General features: G+C 26.6%; 1 long non-coding RNA gene and 1 pseudogene across 2 annotated transcripts; one reads left to right on the top strand and one right to left on the bottom strand.

Moving 5' to 3' along the window:
- Positions 1 to 3,736: 3,736 nt before the first annotated feature.
- Positions 3,737 to 5,503, top strand: LOC111032202 (annotated as a pseudogene).
- A 1,132-nt stretch (positions 5,504 to 6,635) lies between these two features.
- On the bottom strand, positions 6,636 to 7,763 carry LOC111032199. Of its 2 annotated transcripts, XR_002604291.1 has the most exons (4): positions 7,714 to 7,763; positions 7,363 to 7,476; positions 7,065 to 7,214; positions 6,636 to 6,806 (listed from the first exon to the last, which is right to left on the bottom strand). It is a non-coding gene; the product is annotated as an uncharacterized LOC111032199 (long non-coding RNA). The 2 variants fall into 2 exon arrangements; XR_002604290.1 differs by having other exon boundaries at positions 6,636 to 7,214.
- Between the last annotated feature and the right edge of the window lie 477 nt (positions 7,764 to 8,240).

Below are 8,240 nucleotides of genomic sequence, written 5' to 3'. Positions count from 1 at the left end.
CAGGCGCGGACTGGTAAAAAAGGGCGCGGGATGCTACATAATTTAAAGGGCAAATAAAACAAATTTTAAATAATAGGTTATTTATAAAATATTTAAACATTTTCTTTTGTTTTATTAAAATATTGTAAATACGTTAAAAATGTAAATAGGTGCCAAATTACAACAGCAAGGCAAGGTTAAGCAGCTGCAAACTTAAGGGGCAGGAAATTTTGTTTAATTTTTTCCCCCCCCCCCCCCACCTCCGCCTCATAACAATTAGAGCTAAGTTCCTCTTATAAAGATTGTGTTAATAATAAATTAAGAAAGTATGTTTAATGTATATAAAAAGCTGCTCAAACTAATTTACCTATTTTCTTATTGGCTACCTACTTTAAATGTATTATTTTTTCTTTATGATTGTTATAGTTATTCCTTTTTAGTTATTACAAAAAAAAATAGATCTACATCTACCTACGATTTTATCAGAGAATTTTAACCTTCTCCTTCAAAATTCAGATTAATTTTAGGTGGGCACATTTATACCGATAGGGGGGCAAATATATTTTAGGGCAAGGGATGCTGTAGTATCCCAGCCAGTCCGCGCCTGACTATGATAATGTCTAGTAGTTGGTAAACGATTTCTTAAAATTAACTTGGAAACTGATAAGACTATAAAATATAGTAGTATTGAATACATTATTTTTAGTATTTATTTATTTATTTTGTGATAGACTATTTATGGGTTGATGTATATATTAATACAATTAATACACACCTCCTTTATGTAAAACTTGAATTGGAAGTATTGTTCTTAATTTAAAGTTATAATATTATATTGTTATAACTTATACACTAAACACTTATTTTAAGTATAATAACAACGAGCAATTATAGTGTAATGGTAATTAAAATTTTTTCCAAAACGTTAGTATCTAGGTAAGTGTTTAGGGCATTCATGGAGTTAGGGGATTTATTGTGATATTTTGATTAGATACTAACAGAAAAACATGGTTCAATACAGAGTTATACAAAAATAAAAGACAACACAGGGCATTAGATGCATTAGTAAATTATGTAAAAACAACGAGTGGTCAAAAATTCATAGACTACCTTGGGCCTACTACTTTCAATTCATTGGATTATGATATAAAACAGAAATTACAATACTATACAAACGAAAAAAAAAAAAACTAATTAATGAATAGTTATGGTGCAATTTACCTTAAATCAAGTTCTTTTTATATTTTAAGCTATGTAAATAATTTTAATTTATATTTGTTTTATTTGTGTATGTTTGAATATAATGTTATTTTATAGTTTTGTTTTTATCATGTATAATTTCTAAAAAAAAAATACAAAATTGATATTTGTTTATTTAGTTTTATATGTATTTAAAATTTTAATTTAGTATAATTTCCTTTATTAATAATTATATTACATAATTGAATAACTTTCTATCTCCAACACAAGCTTTGCTTAAAGGAGACAGATAATCAAAAATGTTATCTATATAAATAATTTATGTATATTCTTTCTTTTCGATTAATAAAAAAAAAAGTGTGCTATAGTTACAATGGTATAAATTTTTAAATTAAAATATTATGCAATATTAAAGCAATATTTAATGAACATTTGAAGAAAAAAAGATTTATGAAATCTAGAAATAGTCACATTACATTTTTTTTTAATTTAGTATTAACATTATGTTTACATATTGAAAAATGTTTCTGTTTATTTGCAAAAAGAAAATAACTCGGAAAATAAATTAAATATTAGTGTAAAAAAATTGGTCTTTTTTAAACAGGAAATACCTACCTAACAAATCATATTTTAATAAAATCTGCAGCTTCCTTTCTAAACCCTATTTAACCATATTTAATACATTTTTTGGAATTTATCCCTCTTCTTACAAAACATGTATAATTACCCCAACTACTTCTTATTTAAAATTGTTGATAAAAAAGTTTAAGTAATTGCAGTTCCATTTCTTTTAATGAGTAATGTTTTTGTAAAATGTATTAAATCTAGTTTTCTTTGTTCTCTTAATGATAACAATTTTTTTTCCTGAAAATCAGTATGATTTTTTTCCAGGTAAATCAACAATTGATACTTTAGTTATTGTGGGTATTATGTCAGACATAATATTGGCAATAATGAAAAAGTTATTTGTATATTTTTAGATGTTAAAAAGAGTTTTATTTTGTCAATCATGAATTACTTATAAGAAAAATAGAATATTGTGGTATTAGAATTAATGAATTTGTTTTTGTCCAATAGGTATCAATTAGTTAGTCTTTTATAGTATTTGGTTACCTGTGCGTTTTGGAGCCCTACAAGGGAAAGTTTTTTTACCTTGACTTCACATTTTTATTCTAACTATCTACTAAAATTAAATTTTTGTGCTCATGTTTTGCTGAAGATATATTTATTTTGGTCAGTAATAAAACGATCACTGATTTATATATACATAATTCTACTAAGTATAAAATAAATGTAAAGATGTAAAACTGTGAATGGATGTAATTAATAGTTTTTCATTTTTTGGCTGATTTAAATCATTAAGAGAAGTCCTTAATATTAGCTATTTAAGATTAGTATGTTTAGCCTTAGTACAATCTATATCAGTGTTTCTTAACCTTTTTGATATCACGGAACACCAAAAATATTGTTTTCATGCGGAACCCCTTGAAAATTATCTTTAAAACAGAATAAATATTAGATGATATAGATAAAGTTCTTTCGAGAAACCCCTAAGTGAGATCCGTGGAACCCTAGGGTTCCGCGGAACACAGATTAAGAAACACTGATCTATATTATGTTATGGTTCGGTAGTGTGGGATAACTCTGCACACATACATACATAAACGTAATGTCACTATAAATTCATCATTGAGATTTCTATTGAGAAAACCATGTTGTTAACATAAAGGGAATTTACTAGTGTTGGCCAACGATATCGATATCGTGGGCATTTTCCGAATAATTTTGATATCGTTATCTAAAAATAATTATCGAAAATATCGCGATATCAGCTCGAAACAATAAAGTTGACGAATGTTAACTTTTATTACTTTTATCTATAATAAATTATAGCATATTGCGATATATTTCAAAGAAATAGTTCAACACACTAAACAATTAAATCTAAATTCAGTGCCAGTTGTTAACTCACGGTGAGTCCTTGTAATAATTTTATTTCGTTATTAATTAATAATTTTATAATTATACTTGCTGACCCGGCAATGCTTTGTATTTTTTCAGTACCTACATTTTTATATGTTTAGGAATATGTGAAAAGTTTGATATGATTTATATCAGCTATTTAATTTGATTAATTTTTCTAGTATAATTTTATATATTAGTGTGGAATATATTTGTTTCGTTATTATGTATGATTTTTATTTTTTTTGTCAATTATATCAATTTGTCTTAAGCATTAAATATTTCTGGATACATCACTTTAAGTGTCTCTCTTCTAGGGCCAGCACAAATAGATTTTGTTTGCATGTGACACGTGACAGAGTTATGTACAATAAACTAAATTATATAAAATGTAACTTGTTGTAATTATGTAAAAATTTAAATAAATCGATATCGATTATTAAAAATATATAGCTGGCCAACACTAGAATTTACCTATATAATAGTTTTAACATTAAAATGTTCTATCGTACTGTTTTGGTGGAAAAATTGATGCTTATAACCTTAACATCATTATCGCACCAGACTAAATGAAATGGAATAAACCTTAATAAACATGTTAATAAAAAAAATTGTTGTGTAAAAAGTATTTTTAGTAAACATACTTATATCTTAAGACTATTAAATATTGACGTATTAACCATCAACTTTTTTTTAATGTACATTTAAATTGTTAAATATAACAAATTCATTTTTGTACTAATATCTACATAAATTATACTAATTAAAAAAAAATTTTTTTTAGATCTATATGTAAAAATGAAGATGAAGTAAATGAAACCGAAATAAAAATAGAAAGAGATTTGGTCGATGGGTATGAATTTACAGGATCATTTTCTAATGAACATCACTATTCGGAACTCATAATTCGGATGAATTCAGACAAGAGATCTAACTTCAGGGAAAAACCTAAGACGCATTCAAGGACACACACCAGGAACACCATAATTTATAAATGCGATATCTGTGTTAAAACGTTTAAGGGTGCAGAACATTTAAAAAGACACACAAGGACTATACATACAGGAGAAAAACAATATATGTGTGCTATCTGTGATAAAGCGTTTGTTAAAGCAGGAAATTTAAATAAGCATACGAAGATACATATGGGAGAAAAGCCATTTAAGTGTGATGTTTGTGATAAAGCTTTTAGTCAATCAAGCGATTTAAAAAGGCATACAAGTACACATAATACAGTAAAGCCTAAAAAGATAAAAACCTATAGATGTGAAATCTGTGATAAAACGTTTAATAATACAAGTAATTTAAAAAATCATGCGATTATACATACGGGAGAAAAGCCATTTAAGTGTGATGTTTGTGATAAAGCTTTTAATCAATCAAGCAATTTAAGAAGGCATACAAAGACACATGCAAATGAAAAGCCTAGAGAGGAAAAATCCTATGTATGTGATATCTGTGATAAAGGGGTTTCCACTGCAAGTAGTTTAAGAAGGCATACGAGGACTGTACATAGAGAAGAAAAAGACTATAAATGTGATATCTGTGATAAAGGGTTTTCCGCTGCAAGTAATTTAAGAAGGCATACGAGAACTGTACATAGAGAAGAAAAAGACTATAAATGTGATATATATAAACAAGACTTTTCACATAAAGGAAACTTAAATACCCATGTAAAAAGACATCATATTATAAAAGAAAAGCGATTAAGAGATGATACTTGTGATAAAGCGAAAACCTATAGATGTGATATCTGTGATAAAGTGTTTGTTAATGCAGGAAATTTAAGTAGGCATATGAAGATACATATGGGAGAAAAGTCATTTAAGTGTAATAATGCTTTTAGTCAATCAGGCAATTTAAAAAAGCATACAAGTACACATGCCATGGAAAAACCATGTAGATATCTGTGATAAAGAATTTTCTGCAGCCAATAATTTAAGAAGGCATAAGAGGACACATACCAGAGAACAGCTCTATAAGTGTGATACATGTAAACAAGAGTTTCCTCATAATTCAAATTAAGAAATCCATCTGAAAACACATAGGTGAGAACATGGATAAAATATTGTTTGATACCCTCATTAAGTGTTTTATTGTGCGGAACATTTTGCAAGGAAACATATCAGTTCTTTATTTTTAATATGCAATTTATTATCCAAAATGTTATTTATTAGGCAATTGCTTTAGAACATAGTAGTATATATTGTGATACTCGGTTGAGTCCTGTGATACAAACCACAAAGTAGTATCATAATTGTTTTTTAAAAAGGCAGCTCCTATAGCGTGTCTGTGTAAATAATGATTTTGAATTCACTCTTATAGTTGTTAAACCCATTATTATGTTATTATTCATTTGAAAAAGGCTATTATTATTATTATTATTATTATTATTATTATTATTATTATTATTATTATTATTATTATTATTTATTATTATTACTTTACTAATTACCTACTTACTATTATTTATACGAAGATCGTACATACAGGTTAAAAACCATATAGATGTGATATCTGTGATAAAGCATTTTCTCAAGCATTTGAAGGACACTTTTCAATCATACAAAGACACAGCGGGGTAAAGTCCTATAAATGTGATATATGCAAAAAAGTGTTTTCAAAAATCAAATTTAATATTCCATATGAGAACCCACATAGAAAAAAACACTTAAAGACATTCTTATCAAGTGTTTTCTTGTGCAGAACATTTTGTAAGGAAACAAATTAGTGATTGCTTTTTATGTGTACTTTGTTTTCTAAAATGTCATCTATTAGTTTATTTGGAACAGAGTAAGATTTTTTTTAAATTTGTTTACAAATCAAGCTGGTTTCTCGTACCATATATTGTGATACTTGGTTAAGTTCTCTGATACAGATCTCAGAGTAGTTTTATAATTGTTGATTTTTCTCCTCTGGTGTGTTCGTGTAGATAATGATTTTGAATTCACTAATACAACTGGTAAACCCATGATTATGCTGATATTCAACAAAAATAAGCTATTAACATATTACTTTACTTATGTATACATACAAAAACATTATAAACTTATAATTTGTTATGTTATTATTAGAAAACATTTACTATAAAATTATCACTAGTTTTTAACAGTGAATTTATGCATACCTATTGTGTTGTAACTAAGTAAAATTTTATCTTTACTTATTGTTAGTTTGAGTTTAATTAATCCTATTCTTCCCTAGTTGTTTTAAAATGATGTTTAATTTTTTTCTTTTCAAGTTTTTATGTCATTAGTCATTCTAGTATCAACTATATATCTTATGGTTAAGAGAAAATCTAATTTTAACTATTTTATCATAACAAATTAGGACAACATATTTTAATATATTATGATAACAATGTTGAAAATAAATATTATTTATAAAGGTTACATGAATAAATAAAAACATAAATACTATAAATAAAAAAATGCAAAACAATATTTTTTGTATTAGTTATAACTATGATATTTTATAGCAGGGATAAATTATTAATATTTTATTGATGAAAATTCTTCAATTATACTATTGTAATCAATTTTCGAGGTCAAATCCTCTTCTACCGTCATCATTGCAAGACTGTTAAGTCTACTTTCTTTAGAACATGGTCTGAGATACGATTTTCTCTCTTCAAGACTGAGAATGGTCTTTCTGTTGAACAGTTGCTAATTGGGGTACGTAGTAACATTCCCAATCAATATCCATGTAAAGATAAATATCTACCATATTTTTTTGTCTTATAAATAATACTTTATTACTAAAAATAATTATTATATTTATTATTTATTTAAAAAAAATAAATTAAAAATGTTTGCATGGATATTTTTCCAACCGTGGGTGGGGTATTTTACTGTGTAAATTGCAGAGTGACACAGTTGTGTTGTGAACAAGTGCATAATATGTATTTTACTATAAATACTTACCCAGGAATACAGATATTTGTTCGGAAATATTTCAGTCATATTTGAGTTGTTTATCTTTTCAAAGTTGTTTTCAAACTAATTGCATTCTTCTACACATTTTGGATTATTTTCTTGTATTGTATTGTATAAAATACAAATAATGATTTTTTACTGTAAAAATGATTGCATTATTAAAATGTAAGCTAGCATAAGCTGCGTATGCTTACTAGTCATATTAGGCATTAAATCAATTACTTTTATTTGTGTACAAGTTAGGCTCAAAGCTAAACATATCTGCAATACTTAAACATTTCTTTACCATAGAATTTTAATTTTGTTTTTTTTAATGCAGCAGCTTTGCGATAGTTGCAACCACACTTTTTTCCGAACATTCATCATGCAATAACTTAATTGTCTTCACCAACACCAAAAACTAAAAATTAACATAACGTGGAAAGTTTTTAAACAAGTTATTGCATTGTATTAAGCTTAATATTCATCATAGTTTCAACCCATTCCCGTTCAAGCAATGTAAATACGGCTTGTAAACATATGGCTGTGAAGCAGGCCTAGCAAAACACTCGTCTTTCGTGTTTTTTACATGAATAATAAACAATAGTAATTGAGCATTTTTATTACTTATATATTACAAAATTAATAAAATACATACCTTTTTATTATGTAGCTGTAAAAATAAAATAGGTTCTTTAAAAATTAAAAATAAAACGTATAGGGCATAGGTATTATAAAAGAAAATGAAAGAAAAAATTCATAATTATAAATTTATATCACTTGTAAATGCTAAATGATAACACAAAATTGGAGTGGAAAATTTTTACTCTTTTTAAAACAATTATGGTATATTTCCAACTAAGGTTATATTTGCTTGCTAGTTATCCTTATCATTAATAAGATTATAAAGGAATAGGTGATGCAATGCAATGCGGGCTGGATCGGCGGTCAGAATTCGTTATGCCGTAGTTCCTTAACTGTCGAGTGCTGCTTGTCAGACGTGCCAGATTTTCATTATTTTATATTATTATATGTATGGTCTGTCGCAGCATGGAAACAAATTTACTAGAATTACCCTCATTTTTTCTTTGAAAGTTAAGTAAATTGACGTTTTGAAAATTATGGTGCCAAAAAAATTCTCCGAAATCAATAGTTTCAAAGTTATATTTACTTAAGTTCGCAATT

The sequence above is a fragment of the Myzus persicae genome, unplaced genomic scaffold, assembly GCF_001856785.1.
Source record: "Myzus persicae strain clone G006 unplaced genomic scaffold, MPER_G0061.0, whole genome shotgun sequence".
NCBI lineage: Eukaryota > Metazoa > Arthropoda > Insecta > Hemiptera > Aphididae > Myzus > Myzus persicae.
This window is presented reverse-complemented; position numbering and strand designations above follow the sequence as displayed.